The sequence below is a fragment of the Mustela putorius genome, unplaced genomic scaffold (assembly GCF_011764305.1).
Source record: "Mustela putorius furo isolate JIRA1106 unplaced genomic scaffold, ASM1176430v1.1 tig00003854_pilon_pilon_pilon, whole genome shotgun sequence".
NCBI lineage: Eukaryota > Metazoa > Chordata > Mammalia > Carnivora > Mustelidae > Mustela > Mustela putorius.
The window spans coordinates 8623397-8643734 of NW_025422006.1; the positions used below are offsets into that span (position 1 = coordinate 8623397).

The following is a 20338-nucleotide window of genomic DNA, read 5'->3' on the forward strand; positions in this document are numbered from 1 at the left end:
AGTTTATTCGCTGGAAAACGCCCCCGAGGCGCTGGGAGAGGAAACTGCAAGCGCGGTCCACGCCCTCCGCCGCCTCTCCGTCCAGCCAAAGCCCCAGGACATTCACCCGACCACCCCGGCGCGGGTGGCGAGGGCCGGACCGAGCGCCGCGTCTAAGAGACACTTTTCCCCCCGTCGGCGGACGCCGTCTGAGCCCCTGCTCCGGCCGGACCGCACCGTTCCGGCATTCTCTCGCTCAGTAACAGTTTCGCAGAATCCCATCACGTCACAATCCAAACCCCCTCCAATTGGCCAGCGGGGAGGGTGATTCAACTCTGTTTACTTTCTCCCCCTGCCAGTCAGAACGGCCCTTCGGTGGAGAGGTGCGTCTGGAACCGGGGCGTGCGGCCAATCCGACCGTTCCGTTTCGCCGCCTCGTGCTACCCCGGCCGCCTCGAACGCTGACATTTAAAAGGGTAACCGCCGGGAGGCTAGAAAGGGGGCCGCTGCCCAGCCTCGGGAGCGCCTCTCGGTCCGGGAGCCGCGCCGGGGCCTCCGCGCCCGCGGTCCCGCCCGCGGAGCCGGGGGACACGCCTTCCCCGGGCACTGGCGCGCGCGCTCGTGACAAAAGAAAACTTCAGGTGCGGTTCTCCAGCTTGCAAACAGTTAAGTGACTTCCTGCAAACGCTAGAGTCCCAGCAACCGGCCTTCCAATCAAAAGTAAGTTGGTTGATGTCACTGACATGGGCCCAGCCAATCAGGAGGGCGCTCCGAAAGCAAGCGCTCCGCACTTGTAAACGCCGAGAGCTGTAGTGAAACTGGACACATCCCCGTGTTTGGGGTGGCCGGTAGTAAAAGTGAGATATGTATGCGAGGGCAGGGGTGATGAGCAAATGCAACGCCGAGTCAAAACTTAAAACAACAACAACAAACAACGAAATATGTCAGGCCGAGTTGCCCAAGAATAAATACAAATGAGAAAGCATCATTTCATTTTTTTTTTCAGATTCGGGGATGCAGCATACTTGGAGGCAGATTTTTAATAATCATTCGATCTAGTGCACAAATTGACTATGAGTAATTCATCTTAAAACCAAAGTCTTTTTTACTGGCTCACTGTTCCTACCTGGAACACCCCATCTTTGCTTCTGTGATGCCTTTTCATTCCTCTCCTTCCCAATGCAATCTACTCTAGGTAAGTTATTTCAGTTTTGTTTTGAAGCTCCTGGAACCCATCTTCAATTAAATGGACGCAAAAATTTCTATGACTTTATCAAAGACACCATTCTCCTTCTGTCGATCCCTGGATGAATTTCAGGGGTTCTCTTACCCTTAGAAGCAGTGATATGCAGGGACATGACTTGTCTATCTTATCAGGTAGATAGTGACAGAGCTCAACTGAAATCATAAATCTAATGATTCCAAGCCCTTTGGGCTTTACAACAACCAAGCTCTTCGATTTTGTGAAGTATTAACTGTGCTAAACAGATTCTTAAGAACGGGAACAAGCCAGAGATCCTTAGCTATTGAATATTTTGGCATTACTTGATCAATGATTAGCATGGGTCTTGGAGTCTGATGAACTCAGTTTGCCTCTCCCTCTGAATGAACGATGAGTTGTTTTCCATCATGATAGCTGAGAAAAGAATCTAGGGTTAATGCCTAATGCAGGAGGCAAACTGTTAGCACGATTGCTTAAAAATACGTTGATTTTCCTAATTGGGTGTGAGAGGTACCTGCCTCTCACTGATACAGATCCACTGAGGTTCAACCATGGGCTCTACTGGCTGTTAGCCTTAGGTTAAGGTTTGGGAAAGTTATACTATTTTCCTGGTCTCTAAAGGAAGAGTTCCAAATGAACCCTCCCAGTTTGAAGGTCAGTATAGTTTTTTGTTTTTAACTTTGCTTTTGCCATGGTCCAGGAAGATATAGCAGTAGGTTGATTATATGGAAAAGTGAAGTGTGAAAAGGAAGTGGCGGTCAGCCGTGAGTGTTACCATCGCCATCAGTATCATGGTAAAGTAGGTACATCATGGAATGTAATGGTAAAAGTGGCAAAAAAAAAAAAATGGTAGAAGTGAAGCCATCTTAGAGTTCTTATATTCCAATCCCCTTAATTTTAGAAAAGAATTCACTGAAGCCCAGGGGAGTTTGCCTACTTCATAATTTTTCTGGGACAAACTCTGTCCCCAAGGATACATGATCATCTAGAAGTCACACCTTGGCTTGCGTCTTTAAAGTCCAGCACAAATACCAATGGGATGGCTCCAGGGGTCTCTATGATCACTGCCTGCACAGTCTCTTGAACTTGCATTGCAACAGGCATTGCACTGAGCACCCCCGGATTGCCCTAGAGTTCATTAACATTGGGGTTATTCCAGAAAAGAAGGAAAGTCTGTATCTTTCCTTGGACATTATAATCCAGGAACTTGAATGAATCCATCATCATCTTTTTTTTGCAAAATATAACTCCCCCCTTACTTCTTGCCCTCTTTTCTTTTATTAATTACCTTTAATTTAATTTTGCTTGGACTGGACATAAACCCTGAATTCTTCCAACTCATTCATTTCACAGTTATAGAAGAAAAGTAATAAAAGAAAACCAAGATTTCATGCACACGAGTTTCTCTCACATATTTATAAATGTATCTGCTGCTCGACTTGGTTTAGAATAGCTTTTTAAACCCAGAAATTCTAGAATTATAGAATGCTTTCCCCTTTATCTCTTTTTCCACTCATTCCTTCTCCAGATACTTAAGTTTCAGTCACGGAGCTAGGTATGGGCGAGTACAGAAATGAAAAGACAGTCTATCCTCGATGAGACTGATATGTTAAAAATAAATTATATATACCATAAACTAACATATATCACAAGTAATAATTCCTACATCAGGAATGTGTGTGTGTGTGTGTGTGTGTGTGTGTGTGTGTAATTTAACAAGCTTCCCTTGCTCTGTTAGGATGTGTGTTATAATAGTTTTATGATTAAACTCAGCTTACACTGTTTTGCCAGCATGTAGTTGTCCCAATTAAATTCTGGCAAAGTAAATTATCCCAAATTAATATGAATCATTCCTAATTACAATGAATAATTTACCAGTAAAGTATATATTATGCCACATAAATATGAGAGGTCTGGTTTCCCCCAATTTAGTCTTTGTAAATACACATTTCAAATCCACACAGACCAACTGGGAGGAGCATGGGACTTCAAAGACTCTAACTGTGCTCCTCGTTTATAAGTATGTGTTTTCCTTTCTAAATTCTGTCTAAGGCTTGGTTTTATTATCCCAGTTCTCAAGAACAAGCGTTTATGGGCCTGTAGCTAAAGTCTTATTTTCTGTGCATCCTAAGATAATTATCAGTATCACCTCTAGAAGAGGTAGTGCCTAGCTTGAGCTGATTCTTTGAGCAGGTATTTGGGCCAGCTTAGGGTAGAGAAGGGGCCTCCTGGGCCCGAGATGAGCAGCACGACCCTAGGCAACCTCTTAGAATTATTTCCTTATCTGTGAATTAAGGGCATTAGATGAATACATCTCCACAGTCTCTTACATATTCCAAATATTCTACGGATCCCCCCCACCAAAAAAAAAAAAAAAAAAAAATCATAGGGAAAAGTACTGAGCAAAACTTGGGTTCTTTAAACACCATCTCATGTGTTATGCATGTACATACAGGTCTTTATGGCAATGAAGGTCAGAATGTCTTAAATCAGTATTTAATGGGATAGCGGGCACAATACAAACTTGTCCTGAATCCCTTCAATCTTTTCTTCCTTAATTTCATGGTCTTGCTTTTTTCTCTCTTCAAGCTAGCTTGTGCAAATTTTCCACCCTAGCCTAGCCCAAGCGGAGGTGTTTCCAGGACGAATGCAGCCCATTCCCAGTCCTCTTCCCTGAGATTTTAATCCTAATTGAGCCCTGGGCAGGGTTTCCCCAACTCTCTGGTGGAGCTTATCACCTGGGGCTTAATCTAAAATACATATTGCCCAGTCTCATCTTTGCCCAAGACCCAGGGAGGTTTAGGACTAGAAGAGCCAGGACTATGTACATAGTGGGTTCTGCCAACTCTGGCTTTTCTCACTCTTTCCTGCTGGGAGGCGTGGACGGTGCTGGGCAGAGCTGCCAGCCTCCCGGCGGGAAGGAAGGAGAACAGATGGCCCGCTGGGGGTAGGGGATCACGTGTCGGACCTCACTCTGGGCTAGATCCAGACTTCTTTCAGGACCCAGGCCCTTCGGCTTCAGCGGTTCCACCTAGGCACACAGCATCTATCTACCTGGGGCAAACCAGCATTCATTTTAGGGAAAGCTGGGAATTAGGAGGTGGTGGTGAGTTGGGGGAGGGGAAGGCGGACCGAAGGGATCCGGGCTCCCAGCAAAGGCAGCAGTGCTGGATTTGAAATACAATCAGGTAAAGACCTATCTGCCAAAACGCCCGCGACCGTAACATCAGTTAACACGCAGGGTCTGGAGAGGGAGGGGGGCTCCGGCCCGCTCGCAAACTTGCACAACGCCCTACTTTGCTCTCGCTCCACTTAGCAGCCTTCCGCAAACTCCAGGCCTTTCCTTTGCCGAGCAGAAAGGCCACACGTTCATGCATATGCAGGAGGATAAGTTTAGCTAGCAGCCCCCCGCGCGCGGAGAGGCCCTGCGCGGCGCACCGTGCATCACCCGCGCTCGGGGGCGGGCGCTCGGCTCCGGCAGCAGACTGGCGGGCGGCGCGGCCACTTGCGGGCTGCGCGCCCCGGCCTGGCATCGCCCTTTTAAAAAGTCTTCCGCAGGCGGCCGCCGCAGCAGCAGCAGCCGGAGGAGCCGAGTTCATCTGAGGACAGCCCCAGTTCTCAGAAATCCCTTCCCTGCTGGAACATCAAGCTCCCTTTACTGCAGTTGAACAAACTGCCCTAGATTGGGGGATGAGGAACCCGCCCCAAACTCGTGCAAGGAGCTCCGGGCGCCCGCGCCCACGTGAGCTAACCTTGAAATTAGTCCCCGCAACCCCGGCGGGAGGTGGGGCAGGCTGGCGGGGGTGAGAGTGGGCGGGGGCCGGCTGCTGGCTCTTCTAGGCCCAAGCCCTTGGGTTTGGGCCCTCCGCTGGCGCGTACCGCGCCCACCACCCTGTTTCATAACTGTCGGGTTGAATATTTTTCTTTTTTAACTCTTTGGGGGAGCACAGGTGCGCGCGCGCGTGTGTACTTGTGTGTGTGTTGAAGGAGGTTGGAGGGGGCGGGTAGAGGCACCTTCCCCATCCCCCACAGCCGCGAAGAGGAAAACCTGCCTTGCGGTCTCCCCTGAGAACACTGCGGAGTAGGGTGTCGGGATGACATCAGCTTCTAAACATAGCCCGCACCGCACCCCAACTCTGAGCGCAGCGAGCAGAGCTGGGGCGGGAGCGAGGGGAACGCAGGGAGGCGGGTGCTGCTGTCCGCGGGCGGGGCGCGCCGGCCGGCCGGGCTGTGCGGGAGGACATGACTTTGCAGGAATCCTCCTCGCAAGAGTTTGCAGGCGATCTCTCCCGCGACGGTCGGGCCACGGGGTTAGGAAACATTCTTTCCATTCCGCGCGCTCCCTTGCCCCACAAAAGCCACGGACACACGTGCGCACGCACGCAGTCCCGGGATCTAAGGTGTCTTTATTTATATAAATCAACCCAACCCCCGGCCGTAGCTCCCAGCTTGGGTCCGCCCGGGGGCATCCATGCCCTCCAGCCTCGCGCCTGCCTGGGGGCTAAGCCCGCGAGGGGGTCGGCGCAGCCCTCCCGGTGAGTCAGATGGGCTGTGTTTCCTGTGGTTGTTGTGGAACAGTTTGTCCTTTTTACCAACCCCCCCCCCGCCCGATCTCCACCCCCTTGGTAAATATAGCGCTCACGTTTCATCATCTCTTTGTCCAACGAGCGCCAGACACCCCGGCCCGCGGCCCCCGCCGCCTCCCTCCTCCTCCCGGCTCGCGGTTACCTCGCATAACCCCGCGCGGGCAGGCGGCGGGCAGCAGCTTGCCCCACGGCCCCCGCCAGCCCTGCACCCCACCGCTTCCCGGGCGGGACACTCCCACCCCCACCTCCTGTTCCCACCCCTGCTGCCAATGCCCCCGCGAGTTGTGTCCCCAAGCCTCCGTTCCAGCCCTCTGGCCCGCTGTCCCGGGGACCGGGCCGGGATTCGTGTAGGTGTTGGGAGGTTTACTCCCGTTCTTCCCAGCCGCAGGCGTCCCCCCGCGCTCCGGCCGGTCCTGGGTCGTCCTCCACTTACCCAACCTCCCCTCTCCCAAGTCCCAGGGCCGCCCCCTGTCCCCCTACTGAGCGCAGGTGACGAGCTGCTGAGACCGTGTCTGATTCACAGACCGCTAAGCCCGCGACGCTCACTTGCGGGTGGGCGCTTCGGGAACGTCTCCTTCCCACCCCCCGCACCGCAGAGGGGAGTGGGCTGGAGGGGCGGGAAAAGCGGGGTGGGTGGGTAACAGCCGAGAAGTGCGTGCTTCCCCGTCCCTCTCCCCCTCCCCCTCCCGCTTTCATTTGCACACGTACAGCCACCCACCGGGGACCGGAGGCGGCTGGTGTTCTCTGAACGCCGGGAACTGGCTCTCTCTGTGGTCTCCTGTTTACTTCCCTCCTCGCCTTCCCCCTCCCGCCGCCGCGCCCCCACCACCCCACACTGCCTCCCGCCCCGGAGCAGCTGGGAAACCTGCTGCAAAACACTGCAGTCATGAGATTTCCCTGGACCCGAGCTGTGGCCTGGGTTTGCCCTGCCTTGCCCTGCCTTGCCCTGGGTCCACTTGGGGCTCTTGGTCCTGGAAGGAGAGGCTCTTCGGGCCCCCCATCCAGGAACGGGAAGAGGGGACAGCCTCCCCCCTCGCTCCTTTGTCCTCCCTCCCTCCCTTGGCACCAGATACCATCCTGTGGGGGCCCTGCCTGGCTGCCTTTTTGGCCAGGGCCCTGGGCCACCCCTAGGAGTGGCCACCTGTCCCGGGAGGGGTAGTGAGAGAAACGACAGTGTGCAAGGACTCCGAATCCAGGATGCTGCGGGGCTGGCTAATTGGCCATCACAGGCTGTCCTGGTCCGGCCAGGGTGCCGGAAGTTCCCTGCTGACTGAGGTTTTCCGGCAGAGCCCCCCCCCCCCCAAACCTGCTCCCAGGGACACACCCTCTCCTTATGGAGTCTGGCAAAACCTTCCCTTGCAAAGCTTGCTTCCCAGCAGGGAAGAATTCGGTTTCTCTTCCTAAGTAAGCTGAGTGAACAAAGAGCTCCCCGGAGGCCATGAGGGTGCGCTCTGGGGGCCGCCCACCTGAAGCTCACCCCCATTTATAAACCACCTCTTCACCACAGCTCTGGGCTCCACTGTCATGCTTACCAGCTCCCTGTCCTTCCGCAGCAGCTCGAACATTGCACAGAGGTGGAAACAAACAGGGGCATTGAAAATGTCCTTTTGAATATTCCAAACGCAGCCTTGGAATTTGGGTAGTGGAGAAGAGGGAATGCAAGTCCCCCCCCCTGTGGTTCAGTGGTTGCCTTCGGACCCCATGACCTTGAATGAATCCGTCACCTTAATTGGCCCCTCAGGTGCCCGAGGAGGGAAAGGAGCCGGTCGAGATACTACGGAGTGCAGTTCGGAACAGAGGAGGTCCACCTGCGCTGGGGAATCTCAAGTCAGTCTTCTGCCCTTTCCACCCAGCCGGACCCCCCAGCTGCTGAACCCCCAGCACACTACACCGCCCCCTTCTGCCGTCTCCTATGGATACCCTCTCCTTCCCGGAGATTCCAGCACCTGACCCACAGTCCTCTCCCTTCGCGCCACCCCTGCTAATGTTTCAGGGGAATCTAGCCGCCTTGTGGAATAATGACCTGTCAGGAACCCCAGTCGCCCCACGGCAACCCTTTTGCCCTCCACCTTGGACCTTTGTCATGTGGATACCCTGGACCTTTTTTACTTCTAAAGGACAGCACCACCTCTGCTGTCTTCATCTCAAGCCAACCGGTGCCTGACCAACATCTCTAACCCCTCCACCTTATTTTTACTCTAATAACCCACTTGAATGGTTCTTTGACCTTACTTTGACCTTCAGCCTACTCTTTCACTGTTCCTTATGGCCCTTACAGTCTCACAACCCTCCTATCCAGCTTCGAGTTCATGGTCTCTGTCCATCATTCTACCATCCATGCACCTCTCTCTGCCTTCTTCCTGGGACCACCCACCCGGCAAGACCCTGATTCTGTCCAGCTTAACCCACAGCACAAATCCAACAGTGCCGTCCTCACTAATTCTACGATCATGAATCTCAAGTTCATGATCAACACCGCCCTTCTGCTTTTCCCTACTCTGTTGGCTCTCTCACACTCTGAAATGACCCTGCACCCCTCTCCCCTTCCTCACTCTGAGCTGAAAACCTTGCTCCTTAATCTCTGACAAAATAAACGCAGTTTCACAAGAACTGCCCTATCTTGCCAGCACCATAGCTTCCATCTCACCTGCCTCTCTGCCCTGGCGTGGCCTTCCCTCCTGCCACAGGGAGGTAGTAGCATCCGGGCCCTTAGGTAAACCAGATCTTTCCACTTGGCACCATGGTCCGTCCCTCTCTCAACCACTCCTGGGATTATCCCCTATCTCCTGCTCCTCAGCTGTCCCCTTCTCTTAAGTAATTCTTGGGGACACAAAAACATGGTGTAGTTCTTCCTTTCTATTTTTGAGAGAGAGAGAGAGGGAGACTGAGAAAGAGTGAAAATGTGTGTGTAAGCAGCAGGGGTGGGGCAGAGAGAGAGCAGTCTCCACGCTCAGCACAGAGACCAATGTGGGGCTCAGTCTCATGACCCTGAGATGGTGCCCTGGGCCGACATGGAGAGTCCAATGTTTAACGGACTGAGCCCCCCAGGCACCCCTTCCCTTCCTTTCTTTATATGTGTTTGTACGTATCTCCTTAGCCCCCAATTCCCCTCCATTATTACTCTTTTTTGCCACTTTTTTCTTGGCTGCAGACATCTCAAAGTTGCCTGTGTGCCTGCATCTCCCATTCCCTCTTGATCTCAGGCCCATCTGACTTTCACTGTCCTTGCACCGCCAAAACCGCTGTTGTCAAGGTCACGAAGGAGCGCCATCCTACCGGATCCCCTGGCCAGGCATTTCCCTTCATGCAGCTTAGAGCAAAGAAGACTGAGGAGGACAATGAAGGAGGAGGAAAACGGGAAAAATACGCCGTCTTAGAAGCAAAGGGGAGACAGTGTTTCAGGGAAAAGAGTTTAATTCTTCATCTCCTTTGCTGGTTTCATTTCTTCTTTGGACTCTCTAAACATCGCAGTGCCCTGTCCTTTGGCTCTTCTCTACACCTACACTCGCTCTCTCGGTGACAGGATCCTTACCTTCTAGCTGCCAATGACTCCCAAAAATATTTTTTTTAAAGATTTTATTTCTTTGAGAGAGAGTGAGTGAGCACACGAGCTGGGCAAAGGGGCAGAGGGAGAAGCAAACTCGCAGCTGACCAGGGAGCCCGATGCGGGACTCGACCCCAGGACCCTGGGATCATGACCTGAGCTGAAGGCAGACCCTTAACCCACTGAGCCACCCAGGAGCTCCTGACTCTCAAGTTTTTATCTTCAGTCTAGACCTCACTCCTGAATTCCACATTTGACTGTCCATCTGTCCATTCATCATTTCCACTTGATTATCTAGCAGGCATCTCAAACTTCACATATTTCTAATGGAACTATTGGTTATTTCTCCCTACAATGGCTTCATACAAGGCCCTCCCATCTTTGGAAAAGGCATCCCTGTGCTTCTGGTTGCTCAGGCCAGGAACTGAGGAGTTATCTTTCATTCTGTTCCTTAACCTATACCCCTGGGCTAAGCCCTCAGGAACCCTGTCAGCTGTGATTTCCAAATATATCCTGAATCTGCACTTGTCAATTTCACGACCACCTTCCTCTCTCTCGGGTTGCTAACTGCAAGAGCCTTCTAGCTGCTCTCCGTGCTCCCACTGAGCCCTGGCTTCTTGACCCCCATATCAGGTCAGGTCCCTCCTCTGCTCAGATCTCCACAGTGCTCCCCATCTCTCCTTGAGTAACTGTCCAAGTCCTTAGCCAGGCTCTTTCTTCTACCTGGAAACTCCGCTCCACGAGGGTTCTGCATGGGCTGCTGGGATGGCTCAGTTGGTTGAGTGTCAGCCTTTGGCTCAGGTCGTGATCCCAGGGTCCTGAGATTGAGCCCCACCTGGGCTCCCTGCTCAGCGGGGAGCCTGCTTCTCCCTCTCCCTCTATCCCAGCACCGCCCCCCCGCACGGTGCTCTCTATCTCAAATGAATAAATAAAATCTGTAAAAATCAAGAGAGGGTTCTGCATGGCTCACTCCCACACCTTCCTCAAGTCTTTGCTCCCCAGTCCCCCTCTAAAAGTGGTCGATCTACCTTGACCGTTGCATTTAGACAACTGCGATTGCTCGCTCCTAAGTTTTCTTTTTTCCTGTGACACTTAGCATATTATGACATGCTACGCAATTTGCTTATTTATGAGAGAGAGAGAGAGTGTGTGTGCATGTGCGTAAGTGTTGGGGGAGGAGCAGAGAAGGAGAGAATCTTAAGTAGACTGCACCCTTACTGCACAGGCCACTGTGGGTCTCGAACTCATGACCCTGAGATCACAACCTGAGCTGAAATCAAGAGTCAGACCCTTAACTGAGCCACCCAGGGGCCCTGCCTCTCTACATTTACAGAAAAACAAAAATGAGATCAGGCTGTACTTTTCAAAATCTCGTTTTCAGCTAACAATTTTCTGTGAATGGTTTCCATATCCTACATCACATTCTTCTACCTTATTATTTTAAAAAATAATTTCTCTCTTGAATAAGTAAACATTCACACGGTTTAGTTAAAAAAGTATAAAAGGCTATGTAATGCAAAATCTCTTTCCCAACCTTGTCCCTTTTCTTGTTACCTTTTTCGGAAGCAACGGAATATTTCTGTCCGGCACAAGCCTCCCCCCCCTTTTCAGGAGGTAAGTTCTTCCTCAGGTATTTTATGTACATCCAAGCAAATACATATATATATCTTGCTTACATTGAACACAAATGGCTAATATCAAATCAGTGCTCTGTGGTTTACTTTATTTTTTAAAAAGATAGATTTATTTATTTATTTTAGAAAGAGAAAGCACGAACAGGAGGGACAGAGGGAGAAAAAAACCTCAAGCAGACTCTGCACTGAGCTTGGAGCCCATTGTGGGGTGTCCTCTCATGACCCTGAGATCAGGACCTGAGCAGAAACCCAGAGTCTGACGCTCAACCGACAGGGCCATCCAGGCACCCCTATACCTTACTTTATGAACATAATAATATATCTTGACAATCACTAAAGATCAATATATGTAGTTTCCTTAAGTTTAAGGGCTTCCATGTAATTCTGATATAAGGGATACCTGGGTGGCTCAGTTGGTTAAGCATCTGCCTTTGGTTCAGGTCATGATCATGACCTCAGGGGATTGAGCCCAAAATTAACTCCTTGCTCGGCCGGACAGCAGCTTCTCCCTCTGCCTGCAGCTCTCCCTGCTTGTGCTCTCTCTGGCAAATAAATAAAATTTAAAAAAAAAAAGAATTCTGATATAAATGTACCTTAATTTATCTAACAAGTCAGCATTTAGGTTACTTTGAATCTTTTGGAATTTCAAAAATTATTACCATAAATAACCTTCGTTCACACTGGGGCAATGGAGCCATAGGAGGAAGTTCTTGAAATGAAACGCCAGATTAAAAGATACCTGCATTCGTAACTCTGAGAGATGTCAAACTGCTTTCTCCAGACTTTGTACCAGTTTATAGACGCCTCCTCCTAAGTCTGCAGGAGCACGTATTATTCCCATCCCCATCGACAAGTTGGTTAAAAACGAGTTTGATCTTTGCTGATGTGATTAATAAAAATGATATTTTAGGGTGCTTTTAATTTTCCACCTCTCACTATAGGTGAGGTTGGGTATCTTTTCACATGATTGAGAGCTTTTGATTATATATATATTATATATATTTATATATAAATATATATTCTTATATATATTATTATATATTATAATATATTTATATATTATATATATATATATATTATCCATAGTTATTACCCCTTTTCTTTCAGACCATCAGATTTTTTTCCCACAGGGTCTTTGTATATTAGGACATCAGCCTTCTCTCTGCATGGATCACAAATATCTTCCCCAATGTGTCACTTGCTTTTTCACTTTACTTATTGTGTTTGTGCTGTGCGGGAGTTTTTAATGTTATTATTGTTGTATTTTTCAGTTTTCTGTACTTCCAAATGTTATTTCAGAAAGGTCTTCCATATTCTTATTATGAAATAACTGTCTCATGGCTTCCTCTCATGCCTTCATGATCTTATTGACCTATTAAAAATTTTTTCTGAGCTGATAATGCCTTTTTTTTTTCTTACCTCATTGTACTTACCAAAACCTCTAGCAAAATGTTGGTGAAAGTAGGGACAGTGGACATCCTTGCCTTGATCTTGGTTTTACACAGGAGCAAATAGGTAAATGATGAGCTGACTCTGCATTGCCGAATTACTCTCCACGAAGTTGATGCCAATTTGAACTGCTCTGCCTGGCTTGGAGTTGCCTAGGAAACCGTAACCATTAAGTATGATGTTAGCTGTAGGTTGTCGATGTCCTTTATCACATTTAGAAAGTCCCCTTCTATTCCTAGTTTGCTGAGAGTTTTTATCATAAATTTTGACAAGTGCTTTTTCTGTATCTATGGGGATGATCATATGCTGGTTTGTTGGTTTTTTTTTTTTTTTTTTTTTTTTTCTGGCCTTTATCCTGTTAATGTAGTGAATTATATTACTTTATTTTTGACCCTGAAGTCATTTGTGGAGTAAACCCTGCATTTCTGGAGTAAACCCCACTTGGTCATGACTTATCCTTTTATATATTGCTTGATTATATATGGCTAATACTCGGTAATGGGATTTTATATTATGTTCATGAGGGATATTGGTCTATAACTGCCTTTCTTATAGCATCCTTGCTATGTATTGATTTAAATTCCTGTTCATTTTTCAGTCCATTTCTGGATTTTATATTCTATTCTCTTCCATGAATCATTGCCTTTCTTATCTTACTATTGTTAACGGGTGGATTGTTGGGTATTTAGGAATTGGGTTATTTCCCGTGTCCTGTTATTACAGACAACGCTGCAATGAACAGTATTTCGGCTAGATCTTTTCCGACTCCTTGATTATACCCTTAGTATAAATCCTTAGAAGTTGAGTAACTGGGCCAATGCAGAGATGGAAGCAGAGTAGTGTACAAGTGCTTTCTTCCTCCGTGCCTTCCAGGGGCCCCTTCCATCCCACTCATGCGTCCCGTTGATGGAACCTAAGCGGAAGCAAAATGGCAAAGAAATGTGGAAAAGTCCTTGGCAGGATCCAGCTCCCACTGAGACAGAGCAGCAGGGCTGGGATCGAGGACATTGGATCTGCGCAGCTGTAAGGAGCCCTGTCCTTAGAGAAGCCCTTTGCTGTCAGTGTCTTGAAATTCATAATCCTTTCTGAGCAAGGGGTCTTGCGTTTTCACATTGCTCTGGCCCTGCAGATGATGTGGTCGGTCCTGCCGAGCCGAGCACGGAGGGACCAGAACGGAGCTGAGCGGAAAATGCCAGGGCTGCTCTGTTACCAAATGGTTCCTCACAAAGTTTATGCCAATTTGAATTACTTCCCAATGTAGGGAGTTGCCTGGGAAACCACAAATTCGTTATGGTGCTGATAGGGAAGTGCTTAAGGGTCCCCCTCGACAGTCTCCAGCAGTAGCAAAAGCAAGAGCAGAGAAGTCAACGAATTGGTTCCTTGCTCTTCCAACTCAGGGAGTCTGACTAGAAACCCTCCCTGTGCTCCAATGTGTCACCCACCCTTCACCCTTAAAGAAGAAAACAGATCTGACTGGTGAGTATTACTGGTTGTCACAAAATTCATATGGTTTGTTTGTTTGTTTGTTTTTTGGTCTATCTGGTCTACCATTAAATTTATCTTTTACTGTTCTTTCTATAACTTACTGGTGCAGAGGAAACAGTGGGTCTCTCAGCAGTACTTGGGGGTTGGGCTTTTCTAGACCTGCTTCTGGAAGCAGACACCAGGCCTCACATTGGCTCTGAAGAACCCACCAACAGGAAAGGAATGGGAAAGATGTTCAGAGAAGGTTCTGGAGATTTGGGGAGGGTGGTTACAAGGGTCAGAGTGTGGCCCTGCCACTGTGGAGGGGTGGGGGGGTGACCTAGAGAGGAAGCAGAGGCACCTCCTAGGGAACCCAGATGGGTTCCAACCCTTTAGAGACCAAGACGAGCCCACTGTGGGATAAGGCACTTTCAAATATACCTCCCCTATGCCTACCACCATTGTCAAAAATGTCCTTCTTAAAGATCTATTTCCTGAGTTAAAGCCCATAGGTAACTTTCTGTAGCTACTCATGAAGGAAGCAATTCATTCATTCATTCATTCATTCAATCAATCATTCATTCTTCAATAGATTGGGCTTCCACAATATGCCAGCACTGGACTTGGTAGTAGGGGTATAATGGTGACTAGAACACCCATGACCCCTGCCTTCCCAGTTCTACGGTCTAAAAGGGGAGGAAACTAATCAGTTGCAGTACAGTGTGATTAGCATTGGGTCAGAGGAATCAAAGGAGGCCGTAAAAGAAACATAACAGGGGCCCCCCACCTTGTCAGAGCATCAAGGAGGGACTGAGAACAAAGCTGAGGGGGGGCAGTTAGGTAAGGAAGGAGGGGAGTGGGGGGGAGGGGTGTTGTAGGAAGGGGAAGAGCACATACAAAGTCCAGAGGTGAGAAATTAAGCTTCTATGAGAAACTGAAAGAAGTTCGGTGTGGGGACGCCCCAGGAGGGAGAGCTGATGCTCGGAAAGGGGGCTCAAGTCACATCTTCATGGGCTTTGAGTTCCGTAGGGCCTTGATCCTAAGGACAAGGGCAAGCCCTTCAGGTCTTTAGCCTGGAAGGAGACAGAGATTTGTGCTTTTGGAATGCTATTCTGTCTACGTTCTGAGGAAGGAATAGAGTGGAGCCAAGCTTAGAGGAAAGGGAGACGAGCCCAGGGAAGAAAGGATGTGGCTTGGAATAGGGTTGGGGCAAAGGGATGGAGAGAGGTTGGCAGTTTCTGAGAAGCTGAGGAGGAAACATTGTCAGGGCTTGGGAATCAGATCAGGTGGAGCAGGGCCAGGCAGGGCAAGCATGACTCTTTAATCTAGGGAATGGACAATTGGGGACACAAGCTTGTGGTTAGGACAAAGTTGGCCCTTGGGCGAGTTGAGTTTGAGGTGTCCGTGGAGCTGTCCAGCAGACGGGGGGGGGGGGGGGGGCTCCTCACCTTGAATTACTTTGTTACAGATTAACAACCGAACTTGCACATTAGGAAGGGGAGAAGATGCAAGTACCTTTGCTTTGCTCAAGGAGGAAGGACGGTCTCCCACCTTGAAATCATACGTCCAATGAGAGATCCCCCTCTCCTGGTGGCGTTAAACTCCCTGCACTTTCTCTAGAGCATTCCTCTCACTATTACTGCTAAGTTGTCCATTTACCCATCAGTGTTCCTTACTGGATTATGAGCTGGAGGCAGGCTCGGGGCCCAAGTCATCTTTGGTTTTCTAGCATCTCCTAGGGTACCTTGAACACAGTATACTCATCTCCCACTAAGTGACTTTAAAATAGGCTAAACATTCTGCTGCTAAGTGAAAAGCTGTTACATGGGGGGGGGGACCCCAAACAAACCTCTGTTGATTTTAGTGGGAAAAACTGTGTTGTATCCCATCTCAAGATACCAAACAATTTTCAGATAGAACAATATAGCAATTGAACAATGGCAACAAATTAAGTTAAAGACTAAGCACAATTTGGGGCATCTGGCTGGTTCAGTCGGCAGAGCACGTGACTCTTGATATTGGGATCCTGAGTTTGAGCTCTACGTTGGGTGCAGAGATTACTTAAAAAAAAAAAAAAAAAAAAAGAATAAGCACAATTTGAAAGTTCAATCAATGCAGTTTCTACAGAAAAGGTAATGTATTAAAACTTTCTTATAGTTATTCTTTGTTTTTTGTTTTTGTTTTTTTATCCTTTTGGTGACTTCTGCATTCTCACTGGGTTAAAAATAAAACTATGGCCCAGAAAGATATTTCCAGAGTTAAAATAAAAGTTAAACAAGCACATGCTTGGAAATACATGGAAATAGTGTGGGCACACTAAAGGTCACAGAGTCATGGATGCTGCAATTCCTCAGTCCTCTCCTGAGGCATGTGTACACACACCAAGATGTTTCAGGTTCATATCAACATGACTTGCAATTCAGATTTGTTCCAAGCAATAAACTGTGTGTCAAGAAAATTGGTGAGTGGTCTTTGTTTGAAACCCCGATGAAGAAATAGTACTTGTTCATTGTTTAGTGAGTTTTTGAGTAAAAGAGTTATTATACATATGTATATAAGAGAAAGAAGTGGTATGACTTCCAAGAGGTGTTATAGTGAAAAACTGCTAATGCATAAAAGAAAGAGGAAGGAAGGATCAATGAATGGATAGACACTTGGTAAGGCCCTCTTGGAAGGTCAGAAGGAGCCCTTGTTATCTGAGAGAAGTCTGAGAACACTGGGGAGCCCGCAGTGATGGCAGAACTGATGAGCAACCCAAGAAGAAGCCAGTGCAAAAACCAATATTCTGGAAGAATGCTAGCTACCCGTTAGCGAGCGTTTGGTATTAGCTATGTGTAATGACAGAAGATCTCTCCTGGAGCCTTGGGCTCTGCCAAGAACACCTTGCTTTGCACGCCAGCCCAGAAGCCTTCATTTGGTCTGGGTGGCCAACTTGAGTGTGGAATCCCTTCAAGTTTCCAGTCCACTCTGAGGAAAGATCCTCATTTGTGTTGACCACTGGGAATTCTCTCTTCTTCCTCAAGGTGACACGATGGCCTCTACTCCCTTGGGACTTGGACACCAGCCATGTTGCCATGTTGATTCTAGTCTGTCAAGTGGGCCAAGACGGCTGCAGCTTCCTTGATCTAGGGCTGTGTTGGACGGTTAGCATAGGGTAGGTATGACTTTGCTCCTCCCTGCGCCCCGCAAAACCATCCGCCTTCACCTCTACTCCTACTGCCTCAACTTAAACCAATCTGGAATAGAGAACAGTTTCCTGCATTTACCATCTACCTGGCATATGCGTTCCTTGAAATGTCAGGGTCTTATGCTCCCTCTCTTCTCCATCCTTCTCAGTTTCTGCATTTGCTTCTCTGGTTTCCATACATGACTTTACGGTTTCACAGTGTGCCCATTTCGCTCTCTCTGGCCTGTCCCAGTGCTCTATTGGCTCTGATCTCTCTTTCTTTCCCCTGTATTTCTGCATACTTGTTCTCTCGGTGGCTTCCCACTAACGTATGTGAAGATCAGTGAGAGCTTTCTGTCCCACAGACCAATGGAAAAGCCATCAGGAGCTCTGAGCACGAACATTATGTGCACGGAAGCAGATCATAATAAATTACCAAAAAAAGTTCAGTATTATCAGATCTTAAATCTCAGGAGATGGTGGCCATTGAAATCCCATACAACCATTTTAAATTTTACTCCAGTCTTTCTTAAGCTCTCAGTTCTAAGGCATTCTACTGAATGAGTCGATGTTTCTAGCAGCTCGTAGATTAGCAGGAGTTGGGGCAAAGGTGGTATAGGAAGCGAGCCTAAGTGTTCCCCAAGGGTTCTGCAATGATTATAGGAACCTTCCGTTGGATCCCCAAACAACTGTCTTCAGTGAGCTCTCAGTTTCCAGCCTCTTGAGTCTGGTGTTTATTGTTGAAAAGGTGTGTGGCTTCTCCCCTGGAGGCCCCTTCTCTGTTGCAAGGTCTGTTAACACGGTTTTAGATTTGACTGGAGACGAAGAGAAATCAGCCGACCAGAGAAAGTTGCATCTTGGCATTAGGCTGACTTCAATAAATTATAAATGGAACTAGCCACACTGAGTGAGGCCACCCATTCAGCCCAAGTTATATGAACAGGGGTTTAAGATGTCAGCGCTCTCATAGTTCACATTACCGTGTGGATCTCGGTGGAAATTTTACTCAGCACAACCACTTCAGGGGGAATATCATGTCTGAGTTGTTTGGAAAAGGCAACGTGGCTTCTCTTAACACTTTTATACTTTCAGTGCTTTCTAAGCAGCTTTGTCACCTGAAATGGAGGCAAACATTATTGCTCTCATGTCATGGGTGAAAAGAGGGTGCACGGCACGAATCGACTTTCACCTTGCAGGGCAACGGCTGAGTCATTCAGGGTCACACACAGGTCTGCTTTCTGCTGCTTATTCTATAGGACAGCCTCACCTCGTGGTCAGCGAGTTCAAAGCCCTGGGCTCCCCTACGGTGGGAGGCAGGCTGTTGGTGACCTTGAGTGACTTTCACAGTCTCTCTGGCTGCCTGTTTTCTTGCTGGAAGTCTAGATAACACACCCATACATCTGATTGTATATTTTTTTTATTTTTTAAATTAGGAATGATGGATTGCCAGTGAATCAGAGGTGAGGGAGTTCTTATTATACATAAGTGCAGAATCTCCAGGTTAGAAAGGACCTAGAAAGGACGGCTGGCTTAATGGTCCTGAAATTTTGCCTTACAGGGGAACTCGTGAAGGACTCCAAGACTACAGCTTTCTGAGGCCCAGCCTCCTGAAATGGAAAATACCAACAATGGAAAACACCAGGATTCTGTATTTAACAAAATCACCGCAGGTTGCCTGGTGCTGGTTTAGAAACCATGGCTTAGGTGGAACCCCTCCAAGAGCACGGAGCAGGAGGCACGCTCCGCAGCTGCTGAGGAGACAGATGTGCACTGTAAATAAATGGGCCACGGAGGAGAAAAGCGCCCCCCTTCAGAGCTGTTGAGCTGGGGAGAGGTGCTGGGAAAGCCTGGAGTCTGTTTTTGCCAGTAAGTCCTTGAGTTTAGGTATGGAAGCTGGAAAAAGCCCCGACTGGAGCAGGCTCAGCAGAGTCAGCTGTGTGACCTTGGGCAAGCCGTGCCCCATCTCCTGGCCTCAGTTTCCCATCTGTAAAATGGGAGTGCAGGCTGGTTGATCTCTAAGGTGTTTCTACGACACCTGGGCACTTACCTACCATCATTTTTGATGGGGACGTGCTGCAATTCTAAGTGTGCTCCTTTATCTTAATGTTTTCATAGAATGCTTTACAGACCCAGTGCTTGTCGCATGGAACCTGTTCTAGTCACATCATTCCCCCTCCCGCCCTCAAGCTGTGTGACTGCCCACAGCACTCAGAGCATTCCGAGAAGATTCTTGGGCTGGAAAAGCAACTTCCAAGAAGGTGAGATCTAGGGAAGAGAGAAGTCTAGATGGCAGAGGCTTGCGGAAGGAGAGGTGGTTTGGTTTGTCTCCTACGGGACATCTCTGTTCCAGGTGAGGGTAATTCTACCTGCTGCCCGCTACTGCGGAAGGTGACCAGAGAAGACTCCTTCGCTGGCAAAGACAGAAGGTTTTCCAGTGACCGTGCTCACCTGGCCCTGGGTCATGGCTGCTGTTGGCAGGGGAGGCAGGTAACGGCCATCACAGCTGGCACCGGCGTGGGCTGCTCAGGCCCCAGGCAGGCCCGGGACAGGAGGCCCAGCAAGGCAAGGCTGCAGGAGAAGCAGCAGCATCTCATGGGCTGGAAGTGATCAAGTGTTCACCACGACTGGAATGGAACCAAAAGAAAACAGTTTCAGTAAAAGAGCCAATGCTGAGGAACCAAGAAAAGGTTTTACTGGGCTGTTGTTGTTAGGGTCAATTCAATTCAGTGGAGGGATGGTTACTGAGTACCTCCTACGAGTCAGAAACTGAGCCCAGCTTTAGGAATTCAAAGATAAACAGGGCACGGTCCGTTCTTTAGGTGTTCATAATCTGGTAAAGACGTTCTCCGGAGGATGGCATATCCCGTGTCTTTCCAGCGGGGACAGCACAGCGTGGGGCCGGGGGAGCTTTACAGGGTCTCGGGCAGCAGGAGAGGAAGGTAGAGAAGGTGACGTGAGTAGGACTTTGCTAGGAGAAGAAGGGAGTGGACAGGCCTTCCCAGCAGAAGAGACACAATTAGCAAAGACAAGGAGGTGTGTAGAAATGTGGTGTCTTTGGGAACCGAGAGGAGGTTGGGGGCATGAAGGGTAATAGGTACACAGCGGGGAGAGGGGGTCAGAGGGGTACAGTTTCAGATTTCAGACCTCGCTGGGGAGCGAGCTGGGCTTAGAGTGTGTGTGTGGGTGTGTGTGTGTGTGTGTGTGTGTGTAAGAGCTTTAGCACATGGAGTCTCTTGTTAAATACTCACATTTGTGTTTGAGAAATACCATCCTAGAGAAAACACAGAGGACGAG

General features: G+C 48.8%; 2 long non-coding RNA genes across 3 annotated transcripts in view; one reads left to right on the plus strand and one right to left on the minus strand.

Moving 5' to 3' along the window:
- The first annotated feature begins 68 nt into the window (after nucleotides 1–68).
- Nucleotides 69–19498, plus strand: LOC106003470. Of its 2 annotated transcripts, XR_006601973.1 has the most exons (4): nucleotides 398–699; nucleotides 986–1174; nucleotides 16902–17032; nucleotides 18603–19498. It is a non-coding gene; the product is annotated as an uncharacterized LOC106003470 (long non-coding RNA). The 2 variants fall into 2 exon arrangements; XR_006601974.1 differs by lacking the exons at nucleotides 16902–17032; nucleotides 18603–19498 and adding an exon at nucleotides 7529–9414 and having other exon boundaries at nucleotides 69–699.
- Nucleotides 12067–20338, minus strand: part of LOC106003472 — a 37727-nt gene continuing 29455 nt past the window's right edge. The window contains exons 3-4 of the long non-coding RNA XR_006601975.1: nucleotides 19493–19668; nucleotides 12067–12566 (exon numbers count right to left, since the gene is read on the minus strand). This is a non-coding gene — a long non-coding RNA (uncharacterized LOC106003472). The remainder of the gene's footprint in view (nucleotides 12567–19492; nucleotides 19669–20338) is intronic.